Genomic DNA, 24,575 nt, shown 5'->3' on the forward strand with positions numbered 1-24,575 from the left:
TCACTGGCCTGAGGGTTCACAGAGATCTTTTGAAATTAGGTAGATGTTAAGGGAATCAGAAGTTCTCTGATGGCCTTGCTGTGTTTTTCTAGCCAGAGCCTCTGTTGCACTGCAACCCTCAGTTCCTTTCAACTGAAAAATTACATCTGCGCTCCTGTCAAAATGTGTCATCTGCACACCGGACGCTCATCGCACGCAGTTCTCCATACTCTAGGCAGAATCAAGGTGAGAGGGTGGCGCGGTCCCCCCTTCTGAGGTCTGGGATGGCCAGATGTTTGGGAGGAGCCGAACAACTCTGGTGTCCTGGGAGGGTCCAGCAAAGCCGGCTCCGGGAGTTCCACGGGAGCCTCGCTGCTATGAAAAGAGCCAGTGTCTGTCCACTTCTTCGGGTGTGAATCATACTCCCTGGTTGGGCCTTTGGGAAAAAAATCCATGTGAAGGACACTGTCAGCGCTGTAGAACCTGCCAAACACACATCAGAGCCAGGGCCGTGTGCGAAGGGGGTAAAAGAAGATTTTCCAGAGGGTTTTCTTCGAGGTCTATTTATCCTTTGTGCCCCAAGACTGGGTTTTTTTGAACGTAAACTCTTGGAGCGGGCAGGGAGGAGCCCCTTTTACGCCCCCTGGAGTATCTTGCCCATCCGTAAACGGTGAATGACAGCGGCGATTTCGGCCTGGAGGACCCGGCGCGGACGGGGTCTGGCAAACCCCCACGTGCGCGCGGCTCGGGGCCGGGGCCGGGGAGGGCCGGGCGGAGGCCGCCGGGCGCAGGAGGCGCGGGCGCGCCCGGGCGCCGTCTGCGGGCGCGCGGAGGGGGGCTCCACCTGGCCGCCGCGCCGCGGCCGGAGGGGCGGGGCCCGGCTTCCCGGCGGCGGTGGCGCCTCCTCGCGCCCGGGCGCGCGCTCCCCGGCGTCCGGCGCACGCGCGAGGCCGGGAGGGCGCGCGCCCCGGCGGCAGAGGGAGGAGGGCGGCGGAGGGGCGGCTGGCCGCGCGCGCGGTGGCGGCGCGGGCGACCGGAGCCGAGGCGGAGTGGGGAGCGGGAGAGGGGCGGAGGCAGAGGGAGGCGGAGGGGCGCGAGAGCCGCATTTCCCATTCCCAACTCCGAGCCCCGAGTTTGTAGATGGGGCTGCTCGGCGGCTCCTGCGGCTGAAGGAGAGCAGCGGCGGCGGCGGCGGCGCGGAGGCGGCCGAGGTGCGAGCCGGTGAGTTGCCGGGGGCCCCACGTCACTCGGGTAACGGTCTCGCCGCGCGCCGGGGTCGGGCGGGGGCGCCCTGTTGCTGGTGGCTGCGCGCCACGCGGGGACCCCGGCCCGCCCCGCCCCCTCCGCACCTGGGCTCGGGCGGGGGCCCGGGCGGGGGCTCGGGGCGGCGGGGGCGGCGGGGGCTGCTCCGCGCGCCTGGCCCGGCCGGCGTGGAGCGGGCTCCTTCGCCGGGCTCCGCGCTCCTGGGCTGCGGGCTGGAGGCCGGCGCGGCCGGAGCGCGGCGGCGTGTCTCCCCGGGCCATGCCGCCGGCCGCCACGCGCGCCGCTCTCCGCAGGCGCTCGGGCAGGCCGGGGGCGCGGGCCGGGGGCCGGGGGCGCGGGGGCCGGCGCGCCCCGCAGCGTGAAAGCATGAATGGGGAGCCGCGCCGGGGCGGTAGTGGCCGTGACTGACACCTCGGCGTCGGTCCCGAGAGGGGGCGATTCCGCCCGCTTCTGGCTTGCTCCGAGCTCCGAGTTCTTGGGGGAGGAGGCTCTGTGCAACTACTGCTGCGACTTCCGAGGCACGAGACTCCAGTCGTCTGGCCGAAGTGGTTGTGGGCCGAGCACACGGCGCTCCGGAGGCGGTCGCTGCCGAGGCGGTGCTTTCCGATCCTGAGTGCATTTCTCTGGAACCAGAAAGGTGCCGGCCCCCCCCCTTTTTTTTTGGCAGCTAGGTGAAGGGCCTGAGGGAGTCAATTGAGGAATGATACAGTCCAGGTGTGATGACAGGCTGTAGATTGGTTGGTGGATTTTTTTTTTTTTGCAGAAGGACTTTTTTTTTTTTTTTTAAAAAAAAACACTTTATTGAGAGTTTAGTCTCAATCTCGCCAGCCCCTGAGATTACATCCATTAAACTTCTATCAATCAGCCAGGGCGTCATTTATGTCGGGGTTGGGAGCAGGCGAGGAAAAGAATTGAAGGCTAATAGGGAAGCTCAGAAAATTCTCCGCATTACTTATAAACAGCCTGTTGAGGTCAAGCTAGCCACGTTTTAGTCTTTCCTTCGCCTTTGGGGATTTTTGGAATTTTACTTTCTGCTTCCTGAATCAGTCTTCTTGTAATCTGGTTCCAAACGTTTGAGGTGCGTTAGAATGCGCTTCAATTGGAGTATGATTTAGCAGCCATTTCTTCCCGTGAAATCTTTACCATGGTCGTTTGGCAACTTGTGTATATCAAATGTATTAGGCGAGATAACACTGTTATCAATGCGGGGATAGTTGCAGTGCATAGGTGAACAACGGACCTCAGGAATTATTGCTTATTTTAGGCATCTACTGTGCAATTAGGATAAGGCATCAGGCCTGATTATAGTCATGTCTTCTGAGGCCTTATTACAGTAAACAAAGAACTTGTGTGGTTTGTGTCATTTTGAGGTCATTTGTATCTGAAATCTATCATATATTTAAGTGCATGTTTAAACATGTTTGCACAGTGTGTTACTTTTTTGAGGTTCATGTTTGTTTTAGGTTACGGTTACATAATATACAAATGGTAACACTTTTTAATTGCTCTGTTTTGTCCTATAGAGCTTGCACTCTAAATGCCTATGAAAAAAACATTCAAGGGTACGTGTCCTGTTCTGACTGATGCCACTCAATACCTTTTACACTTGGAATTTCAAAATGAAATTTTTGTTTCTGCATTCTAGATTAAATAAACACTGGAAAATTTAAGGTGAATAAGCAAGTCTGGTAGCTCTGTATAAAACAGAATCTTCAGAATCTTTTTTTTTTTTTTTTTTTTTTTTGCTGTTCTCTAGGCCAACTGTTGGATTTTTAAAAATGAATCATATTTTTCTTAAACATTCGAGGGAGCAGTTTGCTTTTTTTTCTCAGTCTCATTTCAGGCTGAAATTGTTCCAGGAGACTCCACAGCCTGCTTCTCACCCTCTGTTTCTCCCCTCATTTTAGCTTGGGATAACCAAGAACATAATAAATGTGAGACTCTGTATATGTTACCTTATTTCAAAGCTGTTTTTAAATTAAAGTTGTTTATTCATCGTTCTTTTATATACTTTATCGTTTAATAATGGATGGTTAGCAAAAGACAAGTGATATTTTAATGAAATGCCTTTCACATTTTTGACATACAATCTTTGTTAAAAGTAATTCCAGCAAATTATTGCTGAGAGTTGCAAATACAGGGTTAGTGCTAGTCAAAGGCTATCTAATTATAAAAACACCAAGAAAATCAATGTTAAAAGAGGCAAGAAGTGTATGTGTACTTTTGACATCACTTTCTTATAAATTACTTAGTTCTAGGTGATTTTTAAAAAACAGTATTTTGCAAATTAGGCATTAGGTATGTAACACTTATAATAATTTTATTTTCCAAGGCGAATCATTTAGTAAGTGACAAAATTTGTATGAGAACTCTACTTCAGTTAACTTGCAAGGGATGTGCTGGTATTTATTTCAGGAAGGATGAGCACCTACCCATTAACAAATACTGGGCTGTTTGAGAATATCACCAAGTTATTCCTTAAAAATTATACTGAGAAAACATACGCTAGTTTCGTTTTGCCTGTAGCTTCTTTCTTTCTAAAAATAGTCTTCACGTTTATGAATATCATGAGCAGATAAAGCCTAAGAGATCTCTTTACTGATATGGTGCTAGTATTGAATTAGTTTTCTTCATTGTAGGGAACAGGTTCTGCTTAGAGTATTTTTGGTCAGTCTCAACAAAGCTGCAATGATTTCTCCACTCTTCCTGTTACTTGTATGTGACCACTGGGGGGAGACTTTACAATTTAGGTAGATCACATCCCTCCCTCACATACACTGGTTTCCGATCATCCCTGGGTGCTTTGCCAAACTGTTGGAAATGTGTTGAGGAGGTTGTACTCAGAATCAACTCTTGATCAAGGTGTGTAATGACTTGTATTTCTTCAGGTCACACTGCACAAAATACCGTCCTTTATAGATCATGTTATTAACAGTTTACTTCTTGGTCTACTGTTAAGTGGTCTAACTAAATATCTAACAGTGAAAGATGAGATTTGTGAATACATTAGAGCTTTTAAAGATTTGACTTTACTGACATTAATCCTAGAAGCAGTGTAGGTTTAATTACTTGCTTTGTTTACACAGGTATTACTCGTCTGGAAAGATCTGGAGAGAACATCACTTTTCTGTGAGGTGTCCTATATCCAAACCTCTTTAATCTGATTCGTTTCCTGTTTTAAAAAGCTGTCAGAGGAGGAGCTATTGAAGCATCCCTTATAGTTAATTTCACCGCATAGGGGGAGTCCTTCCTTTATCATAGTAAAGAGATAAGATTAAAACTCACAACTTCGTTGACCATTAAGCTGCGGCTCTTCTTAGGTGGTACAATAAGGTCAGAATTCTAGTTTCCACGTTTTCTCTTCTGACAGTATTTAACCATGTTTGTGTCCAATTCAATAATAGTGAACTCAGTTAGCAAAGAATATTATATTTACAGCAGCTTAGAACTTGAGTTTTTATGTCTTTAACTAAGCCCTTTGTACAGTTTTGATCATAGTAGATTTATTCACGGGATAGAATTTGGAGTAGTTTATATCATTCTAGATTCTCCTTTTTTCCTTTAAGATGGCTTTGCTTATGTGTTAAAATTCTTTTTGAAAACTTAGTGCTCAGAAGAGACACTTTCTGCTTAAATGTTCATTCATGGCTAACCTTAGGATTGTGTCAGATACTTGAGAATGGTAATTTCTAAAGGCCCGTGTGTTGGGAGTTCTCACTGATGCAAGGAAAAATGAGAATTAAAGGTAACATAATGAAAATTTTTCATAAAGCTCAAGGTATTTTCACATCCTTTTCATGGCCTACCAGTTCCTATATGGATGCAATCCCTGCTTCCTTCACCCGCTCACACCTTCTCCTCTCAGGTAGTTACTCCTTTACCACTTCTTTAACAGTTCTCTCGTTCACTGTGTTCCATCTGCACTGCCCTTTTCATCCCTCAGAAATGTATGGCTTTTTCCTGGCCTAGTACTGTTCTCTGCCTAGAATCCTCTCCCTGAAATATTACATGACTGGCTTTTCATCATTCTAGGTTTAAGTTTAAATGCTACCTTTTCAGACAAGCAGTGTTATCTAACCACCCTTTCAGAATGACACTATTCTCATTTCCCTCTAAATTTTTATCCCTTAATTTTTTTTTTCTGCAAACCATTTATCACTAACTGAAATTGGATTTTTTTGTTATTTTAATATCTCTATACTCTCACTAAAATGTAAGCCCCATAGTAGTGTGATTTTATCTCTTGTTTAACCTGATATTCCAAGAACTTAGACTCTGTTCCTGACACACAGCTATCATCAACTAAATATTCCTTTTTTAAAAAGTCTGAGGTTTTTTGTCTTTCCTGAGGCTTTAGTGTTAAAATGTCCCTTTGTGAGGGTTCCGGTCAAGATGTCAGAGTAGGTAAACACTGTGCTTGCCTCTTCACCTGACCACATTACAACTAAATTATAGAACAGTCAACCTGGAGAACTATCTGAAGACTAGCTGAACAGAAGTCTTATATTAAAGGATATAAAGAAGCCACACTGAGACTGGTAGGAGGGCTGGAGACATGAAACAGGCCGGCTCCACCCCCACGTGTGGCAGCTGAGAATAGGGAGGAAAATCTCAGCTGCAGAGGTGCCCCCTGAGGAGCAAAGGGTTCCAGCCCCACAGGAGGCTGCTGGAAACCCCGGCTTCCTCTTAAAGGGCTCTTGCACAGACTCACTCCTTCGCAGGCACTCACCCTGGGCTCTGGCTGAGGGGCAGCAGCTGGGGGCAGGGGTGAGGGACATCAGAGACATACAGGGAGAGGCTGAGTTGTGTGGCTTTAGGGTGAGGGCTGGAGAGACAGCCACCGTTGTCCATGTGTTGAGCCTTCCACACGGCCAAATCGGAATCTGCATGAGCCTCGTAAATATTACTCATTCCACCCTGATGACTCCCTGAGACCCTGCCTCAAACAACTCGTGCATTGCCAGAGGCTCTTGACGGCAGGTGGCCTTCCACACAGCCAAATCGGAATCTGCATTAGCCTCATAAATATTACTCATTCCACCCTGATGACTCCCTGAGACCCTGCCTCAAACAACTCGTGCATTGCCAGAGGCTCTTGACGGCAGGTGGCCAGCCTTGGCCTGAGTACCTCCAGACACTCTTCCAGTGATTGGCAGGTGGCCTATGTCCACAGTGCATAACCTGAGAGTTTCTTAAAAACTCTCAAAGGTCTGCAGGCCCCAGGCAGGTGGTGGATGGCCTCAGTGTGCTGTGTGCCTCTTACCGAGTATCCCCAAGCTCAGCACTGGTGCCAAATCTGAATCTGCATTAACTGAGTGAACACTACAAGTCTCACTCTGGTGGCTCCCTGAGACCCCACCTCACAGGACTCACGTACTGCTTTAGGCTCTTTTAGTGCCCGAGCCTTAAAGTCAGCTGGCAGGTAGTGGCAGGCCTCTGGGTCCCCTGTGCCTTTGGCTGAGTGGCCCCAGGCTTGCTGCTGGTGGCAGCTGGTCTCAGTTCACACCGTGGTCTCCTCACGTGCCTCCAGGCCCAGCACAGGCAGCTATCAACTGCAGATCGCTTTATACTTCTACCAGGTATCCCTGGGCCAGTCACAAGCAGTGGCTGATTTTGGCTACACAGAAACCCCTCCTAAGAGGCCCCAGAATCAGCACACCTGATGGCCAGCTTCAGACCTCAATAGAGCACCACCCGATTAGCTCCACAAGCAGCATGTCTAAAGGTCAGCCTCAGTAGGCACCAAAGCCCGCTGAGGCAAGTCTCACTCCTTGGGGGCAGCCCCTGCACATCAATTCATATACTGTGGTCATGGCCCATCCTCACTGCCAGTCAGCCTGGTTAGTCCCACCCCCTGATACGCCAACAGCAATCAAGGCTACAATAGGAGGGCACACAGGACCCACACAAGGGATGCTCCTGGAGCACCTGGTTCAGGTGATCATGGAGACTACCATTGGGCCCCACAGGACACCTACCACATAAGGCCACCTTGCTAAGACTGGGAGATGTAGCAGCCCTACCTAATACATAAAAACAAACACAAGGATAGCCAAAATGAGGAGACTAACGTGTCCCAAATGAAAAGACAGGAGAAAACTCCAGAAAAAAAACCTAAATGGAGTCAAGCAATCTACCAGATACAGAGTTCAAAACACTAGCTATATGGATACCCAAGGAACTTAGAACTTCAATAGAGATAGTAAGAATAAAATAGGACACAAATCATAGAAAAAAATCAGAAATAAAGAATACAATCACTAGAAAGAATAAGATTCAATGAAGCAGAAAATCAAATCAGTTATTTGGAAGACAAGGTAGCAGAAAACACCCAATCAAAGCAGTATAAAGAAAAAAAGAATTTTAAAAATGAGGATACTTTAAGGGACCTATGGGATATCATCAAACATAACATTTGCATCATAGGAGTACCAGAGGGAGAAGGGAGAGAGCAAGGGAATGAGAACCTGTCTGAAGAAATAATGATGGAAACCTTCCCTAACCTGGCAAAGCCAATAGACATAGAAGTCCAGAGAGCACAGAGAGTCCCAAACAAGATGAACCCAAAGAGGCTTATATCAAGACACCTCATAATTAAAGTGGCAAAGGTTAAAGATAAAGAGAGAATCTTAAAAGCAGCAAGAGAAAGGTAGGTAGTTACCTAAAAGGGAACTCCCATAAGCTAATTTCTCAACAGAAATTTTGCAGTCCAGAAGAGATTGGCATGAAATAGTCAGTGATGAAAAACAAGGACCTACAACCAAGATTACTCATCAAGGTCATCATTTAAAATTGAAGGCAAGGGAAAGAGCTTCCCAGGTAAGAAGAAGCTAAAGGAGTTCACCATCAAACCAGTATTATGAGAAATGCTAAAGAGACTTATTTAGGAGGAGGAAGGGGAAAAACATAAATATGAATAATAACATGGCAGTAACTGCATACTTATCAGTAATTACTTTAAATGTAAATAGATCGAATGTCCCAATCAAAGGACACAAGGTAGCTGAATGGATAAGACAAGACCCACTTCAGGTTGAAAGACACAGTCTGAAAGTAAAGGGATGAAAAAGATATTTTATGCAAATGAAAGTGAAGAAAAAAGCTGGGGTAGCCATACTTATATCAGAAAAAATAAACTTTAAAACAAAGGATATAATAAGAGACAAGGACATTTCATAATATTAAAAAGATCAACCCTAAAAAGAAGATAAAACCTTTGTAAACATATATACACCCAACATAGCACCTAAATATATAAAATATTGATGGACATAAAGGGAGAGCTAGTAATAAAGTCATAGTAGGGGATTTAACGCCTCATTGACAGCAATAGATAGATTGTCCAGACAGAAAAATCATCAAGGGAACAGTGACCTTAAATGACACATTAGACCAGATGGATTTAATTGGTATTTTTAGAGCATTTTACCGCAGAGCAGCAAAATATACATTTTTTTTAAGTGTACATGTAACGTTTTCCAAGATAGACCACATGTCAGGCTACAAAACAAGTCTCAATAAATTTAAGAAGATTAAAATCATATCAAGTATCTCCTCTGACCACAATAGTATTAAACTAGAAATCAATTACAAGGAAAAAACAAAAATATGTAGAGGCTGAATAGCATGCCACTAAACAGTGAATGGATTAACAATGAGATCAAGGAAGAGGTCAGAATATATCTTCGGACAAATGAAAATGAAAACACAACTATCCCAAATCTATGAGACATAACGAAAGCAGTTCTAAGGGAAATTCATAGCGATACAGGCCTACCTCAAGAAACAAGAAAAACCTCAAATAAGTCATCTAACTTTACACCCAAAGGAACTAGAAAAAGGACAACAAACAAAGCCCAAAGTGAGTAGAAGGAAGGAACAAATATCAGAGTGGATATAAGTGAAAGAGTCTAAAAAAAAAACAAACAAAAAACCCCCCAAAAATCCCAAAAGATCAATGAAACCAAGAGCTGGTTTTTTGAAATGATAATATAGATAGACCCTTAAACAGAATCATCAAGAAAAAGGGTGTAAATAAAATCAGAAATGAAAGACAAATAACAACTGATACCACAGAAATACAAAGAGTTGTAAGAAAATACTATGAACAATTATATGCCAACAAATTGGACAACATGGAAACGGATACATTCCTAGAAACATTCCAAGATTGAATCAAGAAGAAGCAAAATCTGAACAGACTTATTACTATAACAACATCAAATCAGTAATCCAGCTCCTGACAAAAGTAAGCAGGAACATATCTCAACATAATAAAGACCATTCATGACAAACCCACAGCTAACATCATGTTCAAATGTGAAAAGCTAAAGGAGTATTTTCATTAAGATCAGGGACCAGAGAAGGATATATCTAATTTTACTGCTCTTATTTAACATAGTATTGGAATTCCCCATCAAATTATCAATGATATTTTTCACAGAACTGGAATGAATAATTCTCAAATTTATATGGATCCACAAAAGACCCTGAATAGCCACAGCAATATTGAGAAAGAAGAACAAAGTTGGAGATATGATGCGACCTGATGTCAAACTATATTACAAAGTTATAGTATTCAAAACAACATGGTACTGGCATAAAAACAGACACACAGACCAATGGAATAGAGTAGAGAGCTGAGAAACAAACCGATACCTATGTGATGATTTAATCTATAACAAAGGAGGCAAGAATTTATGATGGGCTAAAGACAGTCTATTAACTATATGGTATTGGGAAACCTGGACAGATGCATGCAAAGGAATGAAACTAGATCACTTTCTTATACCACGTACAAGAATAAACTCAAAGGGGATTAAAGACTTTAAAACAATAAAACTCCTGAAAGAAAACATATGGAGTAAACACTCCGACATTGCTCTTAGTGATAGTTTTCTGATATATCTCCTTGGCAAGGGAAACAAAAAGTAAATCGGACTATGTTAAACTAAAAATTTTTTGCATAGCAAAGGGAACCAACAAAATAAAAAACAATGTACTGATTGGGAGACGTTTGCCAATGATACCTCTTGTAAGAGATTGATATCCAAAATTTATAAAGAACTCACACAGCTTAACACCAAACAAACAAAGAAACAAACAAAAATAAACGGGAAGAGGACCTGAATAGACATTTCACCAAAGAAGACATACAGATGGCCAATAGATATGTGAAAAGATGCACAATGTTACTAATCAGAGAAACACAAATTAAAACCATAACGAGATGCCATCTTACAACTGTCAGAATGGCTGGCTGTCTCATCAGTAAATCAGCCAATAAGTGCTGGCGAGGATGTTTAGAGAAGGGAGCCCTTGTGAATTGGTGGGACTGCAGATCGTACAGCCGTTGTGGAAAACAATACGGAGATTCCTCAAAACGTTAAAAATAGAACCACTTTATGATTCAGCAATTCCACTTCTGGGTGCTCATCTGAAGAAACCCAAAACAGTAATTAAAAATAATATATGCACCTCTCTGTTCATTGGAGCATTATTTATAATAGCCAAGGGAGTGCCCATCAGTAGATGACTGGATAAAGAAGTGGTGGTACATCTATACAATGGAATGTTCCTCGGCCACAGAGAATGAAATAACCATTTGCAACAATGTGGATGGACCTAGCGGGTATTATGCTAAGTGAAATAAGTTAAAGACATATGCCATATGATTTCATTTATATGTGAAATCTTAAAAAATGAGCAAACAAAACAGGAACAGACTCATAGATAAAGAGAACAAACTGATGATTGCCAGATGGGAGAAGGTTGGGGAGGGGGGTAGGTGAAGAAGGTGAAGGGGTTAAGTGCAAATTGATTGCTACAAAGGGGCGTAAAGTACAGCATAGGTAACACAATCAGTAATGTTGTAATAACTGTGTATGGAGCCAGATGGGTACTGGACTTTTCGTGGGGGATTACTTTGTATATTATGTAAATGTCTAGCCGCTGTACTACACACTTGAAACTAATACAATATTGAGTGTCAACTAATTGAAAATATAAAAATAAAAACTCAACTAACCCCCCCCCAAAAAGGAATAAAATGTCCCTTTATAAAATGATAGTTATATTATTAGTAGAGTAGATGGTTGTCATAGTAAATAGGCTCATTTTGGCTATAAGTAATAGACGTTTATCTAACTGGTATAAGAGGAGGAATTTATTGTAAGGATGCAGGGAGTGTCTAATGGAATCCAGAGGTTGGGACTCGGCGACTCCAGTGCCAGCGTGATACAGATCATCTCACTGTGCACTTGCTTCCTTTCTTCTTTTTTCTTCTTAGTTCTCTTAACGGAAAATATGCTACCAACAGCTCCTGAGTTTTCCCCATACTGGGCCAGACAACAGAAAATAGATTCATCAAGCACCTAGCCCTGCCCTGTTCAACAAACTATACTGTATTATTAGGACTTGGCTGTACTTGCTGTAACCATCTGAAATGGAATTGGAGAGACAGCAACCCAAGTAGGGGCCCCAGTGATAATTAATGCTCATTCATGACCACTTCGCAAAAGGCTGGCTTCCCTTCTTTTAAATTTTGCCAGTATATATGAAGTCAGAAGATCTGAAAAGCATTCTCCTGGTGACACTCAAAAGAAATGTCCTTTCTTTTGCGGAAGGAATGTACAGTTTGAAGACAATAAAACATACATGAAGGAAAGAGTCAATAAAAATAGCATGGTGATAATGCAGGAACTGAGAAAAGTATTTACAACATGTGTTACAGACGACAGGCTAATTAACTTGTAAAGACTACTTGTAAATGAGATCAACTATAAAGTAGGCAAACATCATGAACAGAATTCGTAAGCATGTATAGAGCTATTTAACTTCACACATAAATATGAATGAAAATTATGAGATACCATTTTCACCTTTTAGATTGATAGAGTAAAAAAAGTTTCATAATGCTTTAGAAGAGGGTAGAGACTAACAAGTTCTCTCCACACTGGCTGTTGGAAATATATATCAATGGAATTTGATGTGATTAAAATTCCTGAAGAGGACAAAGGTAAATAGCAACACCCAGGAATATATATAAATTGATCTAGGTGTTTTTGGGAGATGCAAGAGCTAATGTACAACTTATTTTGCAGAACATTAACTTGTGTTGCTTTGGTTTTAACTTTAGTCATGAAACAAACTCAGACTACAGTAAAAACAGTAATTCATCCCCCTACCCTCCACCCCCATCACTCACCTCCAACCCTTGGCCCAACACACACACAATATTTTTTAAAGGATCATATTCAGTTTCTCTTCCCAGATCACCTTTTATTCTACTCTGGTACTAGGGATGTTTGTTTCTAAATCACTGAGATTTCCATATACTTTGTATCTTTTAAAGCCTAGCACTTCGTTAGCTACTTAGTAGCTGTTGAGGTAAAGATTGAAATGAAGGAGCTTATTAGCTTTTTAGTTTTTTATAGAGCCACTTCATAATTTTATGCTTTTGGAAATCTTTTATAAAAAGTGATTTAGAATTTTACTTGATAAATGTACTTAGGATTTTATTACAATAAGTGGTCAATAGAGCAATTTTATAAATTATTACATCATATATTAATGGAACTTTACTTTTACAAGTTTCCTTTGTTCTACAAAATACTGTTAGTTCTTAGTTGAGTTGGATAAATGTGAAAAGGTGCAGAAGGGCAGCTGAAGATGCATAGAACTTTTCTAGAAAAAAAGTGTGAGGAAAATGACACAGAGCAGATCAAGGGCCATGTGCTTGGGAAGGGGAAAGTGCAGGCTGGGGATTCGTCTGGGGAAGTCTGTGGAGGGACCGGAGGGGCTGCATCTTGGGAGTTTTAACCTAGGAAAAGGCCAACCTGATTTAGTTGAATGCATACTTTGGAGAGAGAATATGTACCTTTTAACATTTGTAGGTCGTTTTTAGCATGAACTGACTCTGGTATAGGGGTTCTTCACCTAAGGAAGTGTCAGAATCCTTTAGAGTTATTCTGTGCCAAAGGATTCTTATTTAGTAGGTCTGGCTTGGGGCGGGAGCATGTTTCTGTTTTTTAAAGTCCCTAAGAGCCAATATTTATAAAATAATACATCCTATAAAATGTTCTTTTTAGTAACCAAATCAGTCAACATAGCTTTTAGGGTCCTATACCAGTTAGCCATCTCTGACTCTAGAACTTGGTCTGTCTCGCCATGGTCTCTACTGTAGCCAGATTGCTACCTGTGCAAGCATCTAATCCCTTTCCGTTGCTCTGCCCACTTTCACACTCTTCTTTGCCCCTTGGTTCTTGTCTGCTAGTAAGTGTTGAAGCCTGCCTCTCCCAAGAAGCTGTCGCATTTGATCTTTTTAGTAAAAGACAAATTATAACACAACACTTACCAAACTGGCAAGTACACATCATTTGTGCGTTTTCACTCATATGAGCGTTGCATATTATGCCCAGCTTTACTGATTTAAAAGTCCTTATTTTTTCCCTCTTGATACCAAGGACTTGGAGCTTAGTCATAGTTGGCTTAGGGTTGATAATGGCATCTCCGGTATTATTGAATGCTGATTATGTTTTAGGAACTATGAGAAATGTTCTCCACATATTATTTCACTTGCTCATCAACAGATTTTTTTGTTAAAAATCAAAATAAAATCCTTATCTGATTGTATTGGTTTCCTGTGGCTGCCGCGACAAATTGCCACAAACTTGGTGGTTTGAAAAAAAAGAAATTCTCACAAGAGGCGAAATGTCTGACATCTGTATCATTGGGCCAGAATCCGGATGTGCCCTCTGAAGGCCAGAGAGGGGAATCTGCTCCTAGTCGCTGCCTAGGTTTCCCGTGGCAGCCAGCATTCCTTGCCTTGGGGTTGCATCACTCCAGTCTTCAAGGGCAGGATTGCAAATCACTCAGCTCTGGTCTTCTGATCACGCGTGTGTGTGTGTGTGTGTGTGTGTGTGTGTGTGTGTGTGTGTGTGTGTTGGTGGGGAGATGTCCCTTTGCTCTCTCTTACAAAGACACATATCACATATGATGGCATTAGGTCCCACCTGATGATCTGGGACAATCTCCCCATCACAGGATCTTTTAATCACATTTGCAAAGTCCTTTTTCCCAAATCAGATTAACATTCACAGGTTTCGGATATCTGTGGGAGGACCATTATTCAGCATACCACAATGATAATTCAGATGGTTCAGAAAAGGGCTGATAAAGTCTTTTTGCCCCATCCTCATCCCCCTCTAAGTCAAGTGTTTCTTATTTCTTATCCAGGGATAGTTCTTCTGTCCTCACCTCACTCTCCCGGGGACATTTGGCTGTCATAACTGGGAGAGGTTGCTATTGGTATCTGTCAGAGGTCAGAGACACTGCAGACATTGCATGGGACAGGCCCCCACGACAAAGAATTATCCTGCCCAAGCTGTCACGGTGCTGAGCCTGGGAAACACTGTTCTCAAGGTAACTTTATTGCTAATAGTTTCCTGTGTGTCATTCCTGACAGAAATTTTATATCAGCACACATCATGAGTAAACCCCTTTGGTTTGATTATGACTAGTGGTAGTTTTTGGTTGAAAGTTGATTCAAATGAGGAAGTCATAAAAATGATTCATACGTATCTTAAATAACATATTTTTACTTGAAAATTATAAATATACATTCATGTGCCAGTCTTTTCTTTGAGTATGTGTGTGTTGCCTGGAGCTCTGGGTCAACATTCTCACATAAACTAGTGCATTTTACCTGTTCTTAGCTTTGGAGCAAGAACTTAGAAGTTTGTGGAGGAATTTGAGTGTAGGGTCCTTGTAGTGTTTTATAACTCTTCACTGTTTATAGTTATCTTGCTCACAATTATGCAGCAATTTAGCTTTTTATTTTCTTGTTTTTTTCCCACTTGTTTTTTTGGAGTCTTTTCAAAGCATACAACTTGGTTTTCACATAAGAACAATATAACTTCCATGGTCTGATATGAAATACAGTATTATGTGTTTGTATATACCCATTTTGCGTACACATAAAAAATGTCTCTCTAAGATAATGAATAAAATACTTCCAATTGCAGCTGATTTAATAGCATTTAATCTGGCGATATAATGAGAACTAATGCCACAGTTACTTCTAAATTTGGGGAAGTTTTAGCAATTTTTGTTTTAATACAACAATGACAAGAGTTTGTAAGTTATCTGTAGGATGACACTGTAAATAATGTGTTGCCATGACCACCTCAGTGCTAGAACTTCTTTTTTTTGCAAATGGAAGCATGGCTTTTCATTAACTATAATGGAGATTACTGGCAGTTCTGTTTACCAGCAAAATATTTTCACGGCTTCTTAGTTAAATCATACAATTTCTTGAAATTAGGTACTTTAATTTTATTTCTTATTTTCTTACTCAGCATGGCAGGAGAGTTAGAGACATGGGTTATAATCCCGGTTTTTCTGGCTTCCAGCTCTTTACCTTGTCCAGGACACACAGGTGTGTGTGGTGCAAACAGAAAGCTCACGGCAGTGTAGGTGTGTCTCCTGTTACTGTTGAACTCAATTTACCTCGTCTCTAAAACAAGGATTGTAATATTTACTTTATAGGGTTGGTTTAAGACTTTAATTGGATAAGTAAAGTGTCTAGCAGAGAGTCTGGTACATTTTAAGTGTTCAGTAAATGTCAGTATTATTTCCTTCTCTTACTGTCTGGTGCAGTGGATAATATTTGTTGAGTAAACATGTTTTCGGCTGCCTTCACTTGATTCATAACTTTCATTTTTTTCTCTCTTCAGTATAAGAGCTGTCTCATGTAGTAAATATTTTTAAAAGAATTTTTTAAAAATAGTCCAATAAATTATGTGCTGTTGACTAACATTAATAAGTCTTATTTTTACACGACATTTCAGTGTGTTTACAAAAGCAAATTAAATATTGGATGGAAAGATGACTGTGTTACCTCAAAAATTCCTTCCAACATAATCTAAAGATTAACTAAAATTCATATGATTCTGAGTTTTTCTCCTGCTTCCCCCCTAAAAATCTACAAAAGTAAATAATGTTTGATATCGTAGCATTTTATTTTGAATGAAGAAAATGATCATACTTGCAGTATGTTCATAATGGTTCCTTATCACATAATAGGAATTCTTTGGTGTTTTGAATTAATGTGGTTATTTTCAGGTAGATTGTCTTTTTATTTTACCTAGAATGTGTATGTCTGTTGTATACACTTAATAAAATGGAAAACTTAACTTTACATAAATAAAATCATTTGCCTTTTTATATTTTAAATATCCTTCTCTCTGGAACTTTGGTATAAGAAACTTGGGTAACTAAGTTAAAGAAATTTAATTCAGTGAAGCTGCTTATTTTAGAAATTAAAGATGGTCATGCATATTTTTATATAAGTTGATTTGGATGTTTTTCATTTTCTTTTTAAAACTAGTAATCTTTTAGAATAGAGCGTTAAGAAAAAAAACAATTAAACCACGTTTTTAAGAAGGTCAGAATACCTGGTGAGGCAAATAGGCAAAGTTGTCACAGTGTGCCCTCACCTTTAGGTTCTTAAAAGCCCCAGGGTAGAGAATTTTCCTTGAAGGGATTTAAGATGTTACGCAGAATATAAGGTTAAGTAGCCTGAGATTATGAATGAACCCATAAAAATTCATATAAACTTTTAATGTTCACCTAATTAAAACATTAAATAAAATATGTCAAAAAGATTATCAACAATATTTTATGCAATTTAATTTGGAAATTCCAGGTACTATACAGTTAGTTTCCCATTGACCCCTACTTTCTTGAAAGAAACTTTAGGATTTCCCGACTGAGGGTGGTATGGGGGTGGGGGTGTGTGTGCTCATAAGTCCTAAGAAGCATTTATTAAGGTGTCTTATTCAGAGCCTTTCTTATTTCCATGTAAAGATTACTAACTCTGGGTGCTGGTTCCAACAGTTGTTCTAGAGATGTAGTAACTTGGACGTTTGAGATAAAATGTAAGCTTCTCGTAACCTTTATTTAACTTAGTTTGCTGTATGTAGCCAAGCGGTCATTTACAGTTCTTTCCCACCCATGATGATTTCATGCCAGTACTCATCAGAACGTGACACGATGGGACGCTGACTGGGCTCTGCCGCCTCTTCTCATTCGAGATCTAGGGCTGGAAGTTTGTTTTGTCTCTGCTTCTAAGAGCGCATCGCAGACGTCTTCTGCTTCTACTCGGCCATCTCTTTATTTCCCTTCTCTTTTATCTTCCAAATCTGCAGTTTCCTCTTTCACAAATAATCTCCGGAAAGACCAGCTAAGAAATTGTCACCCTTGAATAGAAATTTTCACCAAAAGTAAATCTCCGTATGCATGTATATAGCAGAATTTTACAAAGTGGAAGAGTTACTTTATATAGTTTACTTGAAAAAGAAAGTGCCTTTGTAGCCCCTTAGCCAGGCATTGTCCCATGATCCTAGGCTGTGCTTAATACTGATTGAACAAATTAGGAAGCAGCACAGATTAGCATATAAATGGTGTTTTATCTTGTGCAGCAGACCATAAGTGCCGAAAGAGTTTAGGAAAAGAAATTCTCATCTGTAGGGAGGGATTGGTGTTGGATTTAATTTTTTTTTTTTTTTGGAGAATTAATTTTTTTTTCCAGCTTTATTGGATATAATCGACATATAACATTCTATAATTGTAAGGTGTACAACATGATCGTTTGATCATATTTATATATTGAGAAATGACTGTCATCCCAATACATATTTTTTTAAAAAATACACGAAAAGCACTACACTGGAACTGCAGGTGGGAAAAACACGAGAAATCAGGTTCAGGGAAACAAAAACAAATTTAAGAAACAGGGAAAGCGGAGGAGGAGAAGCCGCTGGTGGAAGCCAGAGGCCTGCGTTTCGTCAGAGGGCAGCCGTGGAGCTTCTGAACCGTGTTCAGCCTCTCACCCCAGCACAACCACAGTTGGCCGCCGCCTGCCCTCTCCGAGGTTCCATGACTCTACGTAGCCCAAGTTTTTTTCCACCCAACTTCCAAATATTCAACGGCCATGAGGAAAAGGAAAATCCTGCTGTTTATGAACATGGATGAAACTTGAGGGCATTATGCTGAGTGAAATAAGTCAAAGACAAATACTGTATGATATTACTTGTGGGATCCAAAGAAACCAAACTCATAGAAACATAGAATGAAAGCATAGTTGCCCGGGGCCGGGGATGGGGAATATGTGGAGAGGTCAACCAAAGGGGACAAACGTCCAGTTATAAGATGAGTAAGTTCCAGGGATCTAATGTGAGCATGGTAACTGCCGTTAATAATAATGTATTATGTATTTAAAGGCTACCAACAGAGTAGATTTTAAATGTTCCTATTGCAAAAGAGAAGTGGTAATTATGTGAGGCAATGGAGGTGTTAGCTAACCCTACTGTGACAGCCATTTCCCAATATATAAATCGTCAGTCACGTTGTACACCTTACAATTAATTTCGGAATAAGTCTTAAGATCCCTTTTAGCTCTAAAACGTTGACTCTAAAAAAGCAGGAAGTGGGCGATAAGTTGACTAGGTATTGAATGGCCACGGGGGAAAAAAAATGCTGTTTGGTGGGGTTAAGTGAGAGAAGGTGTTTAGGCGGGAATGAAGCATGTATTTTGGTTGTGCATCTAAGAAGTAAAGAAGATCGATGTGGTTAAAACAGAGAGTTTAATTAGAGGGTAGAGGAATTAAGTTAAATATGTAGAAAGCTAGATTTTAAGAGAAATTTAAGCATTCCCAGTTGACACAAACCCATACGTTTTTCTAACCCAGTATTTGTGGTTCAAATGATATTTTAACATGATCTGTGCAATAGTCTTGTGCCGAGTAGATTACAGTGAAGAAAAGAATAGTGGGGAATGACTTGCGGTGATAATTTAGAGGTGAAGCAATGAGAACTCGAAAGACGGTGGTGGCAGGGAGAATGAGGAGTAAAAGATGAAGATGGAGACATTGCGAATCACCGTGGCCCATCAAATGGCAGAGAGAGGTAGTTTGATGTTTTCAAGGGATTCCTAGGTCTGTGGGTTTTCAGAGTGTGGTCACCTTTAAGATAAGCCTGATCTTGTTTTAAAGGTTCATTTAGGTTCTTATTTTTTAATAAGTTATATTCCCTAGATTTTAGCAGGTTGTTCTCGACTGTACTTGACTCCTTTTATTATTACTAAAGAATAGGAAAGTTCTCACTTGCCTGGGTATTCGTTAGTAAATCAGATTTCACTTACGCCTGCATGGTGTGCTGTTAACGTTCGAAGCAAGGATATTTACATTCGTGGTGATGGATGAGCTTTGTGAGTATTGTCAAGGAGGGGAGAGGCAGAGAAACTGTAAAGACTAGGGAAAAGGGAAACTTAGAAAATCAAGATACTGATAGTGGTAAGGAAGATGATAAGAACATTAAACAAGGAATATTAAAACAATTTTTAAAAGCTTACAAATGCCTAACGTATATGTAAAACAATGTTAGAAGTTGTAGGGAAATATGAGAAGTATGTGATTTGATTTATATCAGAAAGTATGCATAAAGTATGGTCATGTGCCTTCCTCTTTGACAATTTTTGATTTTTAATTTCACCAAAGAACTATATAACAAATGCCTCTTGCAATCCTGACCACGCTTTCTCTAGAAAGCCAGATTATTATGAGGCATTTACTAGGTGAGCAGAAGAGTAGAGTGATTTTAATGCTAGAAATATCAAGCTATATCACCTTGGTGCATCTATTTGCATTATTTAGAATATACCGTTGATTCTTTATGGGGGCAGTTTTGCCTCCCAGGGGACATTTGATAATATGCGAAGACAGTTTTCATTGTCATGATTGGGGTGGGGATGAGGATGTTTACTAGTCTCTAGTGGGTAGAGATCAGTGATGCTATGAAAACAATTCATAGGAGAGCCCCCCATCACAAGGAATTATCTGCCCCAAATGTCAGTGTAGTGCCAAGACAGAAACCCAGAGATACAGAGTAGGCAAGTTCTCCCTGGGCAATTTTAGAGACCTAGGTCAATTTGTTACTTCCTTTTTTTCTAGGCTTAACGGGATATTGTCCTTTTGTTAACACGCCTTCTTGCAACAGCTTACAGTACACTTGGGGACACTGTTTCCTTTATTGTGTTATTATCCTAAGGGTATATCTTTGACACTTTTATTACACAAATATTTCCAAATACTTCTACCTATCTTCTCTTAGGGTGGCTTTTTTTTCTGCTAAGTTTATGTATCTTGGATGTCCTTTTACTAATTTAATTCTTGAGGAATCACTCTATTTCCAAATTCTGAGGACCTCTTGATGTAATTTAAATACTTTCTTTCGCAAGAGAGCTTTTTATGTGCTTCAAGTCCCAGGTCTGGGTTGAGCTAGTTCTTGATATCAGGTTTTTTTTTCTGATAGTGTTTTTTTCTAGTTTTTTTTTTTAGCAAAAGTTTTTGACAATATATGAACCTGTTTCAATCTTTCTACATGCAAAAAGTTTATTTACATAACATGCTTAAAGGAAAGACCATCTAGTAGTCATATTTTGTGAAGAATTTTTATCCCTGCTTATTAATAAAGATTGCCTTACGTATAACAAGCTATATACAAAAAGATTTTTAATGGTTTTGTAATAAGTGAAAAACATTGAAATTCTAGAACGAAACAAGAAATGCAAGGATTTTTGTTTGGTTTTATTGCCATGTTAAATGAGCAAAATAACTCATTGGAATATAAAGATAAAAATTGAATAATGGAGAAAGGGGAAGAGGTTCCAAAGAACTGGTTTATTTTTTCCTTAACTCAGTTTGGCGTTGCTCTAAACATATAAGTGTGTTATGCCTGTGGATACTAGCAATTCTATGTGCCATAAAGGAATAGCGAGGGAAAACAACAGTAGAGAGGAAACTATCATGTAGCCGTCAGGATGGCGGATCCAAATTGCATGTGTGCACACATGTGTGCACGCGCGTGAGTGTGCGCGCATGTGTTTTGAGAATTTCTCGTCTTTGAAAGGCACAATTCTGGGGTAAGTGCAGGTTTTCTTTGTAGTAGATATTTTCTGTCTGCTTCTAGTACATGTCAGTTGTATCTTAATCTTTGATGTTCATCCGTGCCAATGTTTGGGTCTTCCATCAGTCTAAAACGGATCTGCCTCGTTGATAGATCAATTGTGAACAATGGGTTTTCATTACTTTACTAAGCGATACATTCTCGAGCCACACCACGCAAACTCCTACCTCACTACTTCAGAGGTATATATGGCTATTGCTGTGAGTCTCGACACCTCCCTTGGGCTTCTGCCAGCCACGGAGATCGTTGGCATTGCAGCTGCTGCAGCCCAAAAGAGGTGACAGGTGCTCACTCTATGAGCACACAACCAGCATCAGTAAGGCCGCTTTAATTCTGGAGATGTTTTAGCTAAGAAATACTTACATTTGAAGAGACTACTCTTCTGAGTCTGGGAATTACAGGGTAGTCAAGTGCACTGCTTCAGTCCTTGGTGCTCCAAACAAACCAGTTTCTCTGAGGGGAAGAATTTATATTGGCTAATGAGCAGAACAGCCCTCTCTCTTATTACTGATTGATGTAAATTCATTTCTAAATAAACTTTTAAAAACATCAATGTCACACGTTACACAGAGTTAAAATAGTACAGAAGAATGAATGTATAATGATCATTGAAAATTTCTGTTCCCAGTCTTTCTTTATAGAGTTGATCATTGATAACAGTTTCAGATTTAAGTAAAGTATTTCTCAATTCGTAATTGCAATATTTGGGAGTATTGTATTTCATCATTTGGGATTGTCCTGACCACTACTTAAAATTTAGTGCTCCTGTTCTCTGCTGCAGCCACTGGGGCATCAAAAATGCCTTCACACATTTCCAAGTGCTTCTCGAGGATGGGGTGGTATTTCCTCTGCCTGGCTAAGAGTATTGTAAATTTTTAAATTATACTTACGTTTTTGAAAACATATTTTTCCCTAACTTTTCACAGTAACTATTGATTCTGCTATTAAAAAAAAAAGATTTGAGCACACAGGCACTTCTTAAGGGAGGCCCAGAGAAAATATACTTATTATAAGAACTGTGCTTACCTCAATAATGTCTTAGATTATAACGTTTATCCAATCTTACCAGCTTTCCTTTATGATAACATTGCTTTCTTTTGTTCTCAATGACCTGTCTTTTTTTTTCCCTTGAGTATTCTTTGTGATTTTTTGAATAGCGAGCTCATGCTTGGCTGAGTTTTATTCAAGGGGTTCTGCGCAGCCTGGTTAGGGAGCCCATCTCTCCAGGGAAGATTCGCTAAGGCTTTTCTTCAGCATCTTTGTAATGTCTCTGCTCGAAGTTTTCTGCACTAAAACTCGAAGTTTTCTGCTTGAAGTTTTCTGCACTAGGCAGGTGTGTTGGAACCCCGAATACTTGCGAGCAGGCTATGGTTACAAATTCCCAGGCGATGTTTCCCCCTATTACAGAGTCCAAACCACGGAGGCTGAGTTCCTTGTTGTCTTCCTCAGCCCACAGGCCTGTCTCCGCCAGGCCACTCTTACAAGGTGGGGTTAGTCCTGTAAGGCCCTAGCTTTACATGGAGGGGTCTAAGTGGCAGTTCTTCATCTTGAACTTCTAGGCACTGAAGTCTGTACCTAGAGCAGCCATGACTTCAGCGCCTGCTTTTACCCATTGGTTTCTATCTCTTCATGTTGCCCCACGGGGATTTTCTTGGGGACTTGTTTTTTTAATTTGAGAGGCTGTTTCTGGTATTTCACTTAACATTGTTAGCTATTTAGTAAGTGAGAGAATTACTTTCAGATTATCAAGCCTGTCTTTTTGCTGGACATACAAGCCTCTGTGCTTCCTGACTTCTAGGAGTTTCCTAAAATTCTGCTTTGCTGATCTCTGCCTTTTCATTTCTCTCCCACCTCACTTCTGGTAGTGTTTTATTCTCTTTAAAAAGTATATTTTCTGTCATTTCAAGAGAGAGGGAATGTAGGCATGTGCACTCAGTCTTCCAGTTCGTCTAGAAGCTTGTCTAATAGTTTTTAGATCTAAGCCCATTTAACTGACCTGATGAAAAGTAAATTTCTGTAAATGCCCTTTCATTTAACTGTGTGTTTTGTTTGTTTGTTTGTTTGTTTTTTATTGAAGTTTCAACCTTAAGAGCATGATCTTGGGCTATAAGAGAGGTGAAAGGGCAGGGGCGGAAGGTGAAGTTCAGACCATTAACTGTGCGGTCGAGCAGGGCCTCTCTGGGGTGCGGACCAGTGCGGGGTCTTACCACCAAGTCTAAACGCACAGAACACATTTCAGCACGGCGACGAGACCACAGTTTTAAATTTTACATGCATTAAATGTCGGTGGCATTATTTATGGTATAATGGAAAGAATTAGAATTCAAAGTTAAATAAGATACAGTTTCTGTCCTCACAGAGACCACTAATTTTGTCATGGAAACAGACATGTAAATGAAAATACAGTCAGTTCTTGTTTGTGATTCGTGATAGTTCCGTTCTCTAAGTTCTCTGTGAACACTGAATTAGCGATACTACGCCATTGTTTCTAGGGGGCATACAAGGTTGGGTTTCTGTGAGCCTCCGATCATGTTTTCATTAACTGGTCAATACATACCTTTGTTTTACATATGTTTCTGTTTAAAGACACCTTATTATATGTCGTTGATTCATTAATACTGAGTGGCCAACGGCACTGTAACTCATGCCTGCCGGAAGCTCATCAGATACACGTATTTTCTCCATAAGGTACATGACCAGCCTTCTTGTGCTCAGAAACATGAGACAGAACTTACACACTATGCTTGGGGGCCATTTTAGACAGCAAAATCAACAAAATGCAAAAAATGTGGAAAACATGGCACGAAATAGGCCATAAAAGGGTGCTTCGTGTGTGTGTGTGTGTGTGTGTGTGAGAGAGAGAGAGAGAGAGAGCGAGAGAGAGAGAGAGAGAGAGAGAAGAGAGAGAGAGAGAGAGAGAGCGAGCGCTGAAACAAGCAGGCAGAGCGTTGCCTTGTTGCACTTAAACGGGGGGCACACACTTAGGGCACCTCGTTAAAGCTGCCCTGTGCCTGTCCGCAAAAGACCACAGAAGCACTGCGGGTTTTGATGTTGGGGTTCAAAGTAAACTTTAGCGCACAGTCGCATTCACACATACGGACTCCACGAGTAACGAGCAACTGTACCATGTAGTCATGCCGTATACTCTAAACTGTCTGCGATGCGTCCGGAAAAGGCTTTATTGGAGACAATTGAGAATCAGATTTGAGTCAGTTACTTTAGATGACTTTTCTTCAGTCACCTTCATTATGGCTGAATTCAAGAACCAGTTTCTCACTGGATGGATCTGTTATGAAGTCTAGGTAATT

General features: G+C 40.9%; 1 protein-coding gene across 4 annotated transcripts in view; it reads left to right on the forward strand.

Annotated features, from left to right (window-relative positions):
• Positions 1-1,028: 1,028 nt before the first annotated feature.
• The window catches only part of MPP6 (membrane palmitoylated protein 6), an 89,596-nt gene continuing 66,049 nt past the window's right edge, over positions 1,029-24,575 (forward strand). For 2 of the 4 annotated variants that reach the window (XM_036230411.1, XM_036230410.1), the window contains exon 1: positions 1,029-1,200. The gene's annotated coding sequence lies outside the window, so the exon portion shown is untranslated. Of the gene's footprint in view, positions 1,201-1,656; positions 1,880-24,575 lie in introns of those variants that run through there. The other 2 variants (XM_016159559.2, XM_016159557.2) reach the window with 2 other exon arrangements.

The sequence above is a fragment of the Rousettus aegyptiacus genome, unplaced genomic scaffold (assembly GCF_014176215.1).
Source record: "Rousettus aegyptiacus isolate mRouAeg1 unplaced genomic scaffold, mRouAeg1.p scaffold_m13_p_13, whole genome shotgun sequence".
In the NCBI taxonomy this organism is placed as follows: domain Eukaryota; kingdom Metazoa; phylum Chordata; class Mammalia; order Chiroptera; family Pteropodidae; genus Rousettus; species Rousettus aegyptiacus.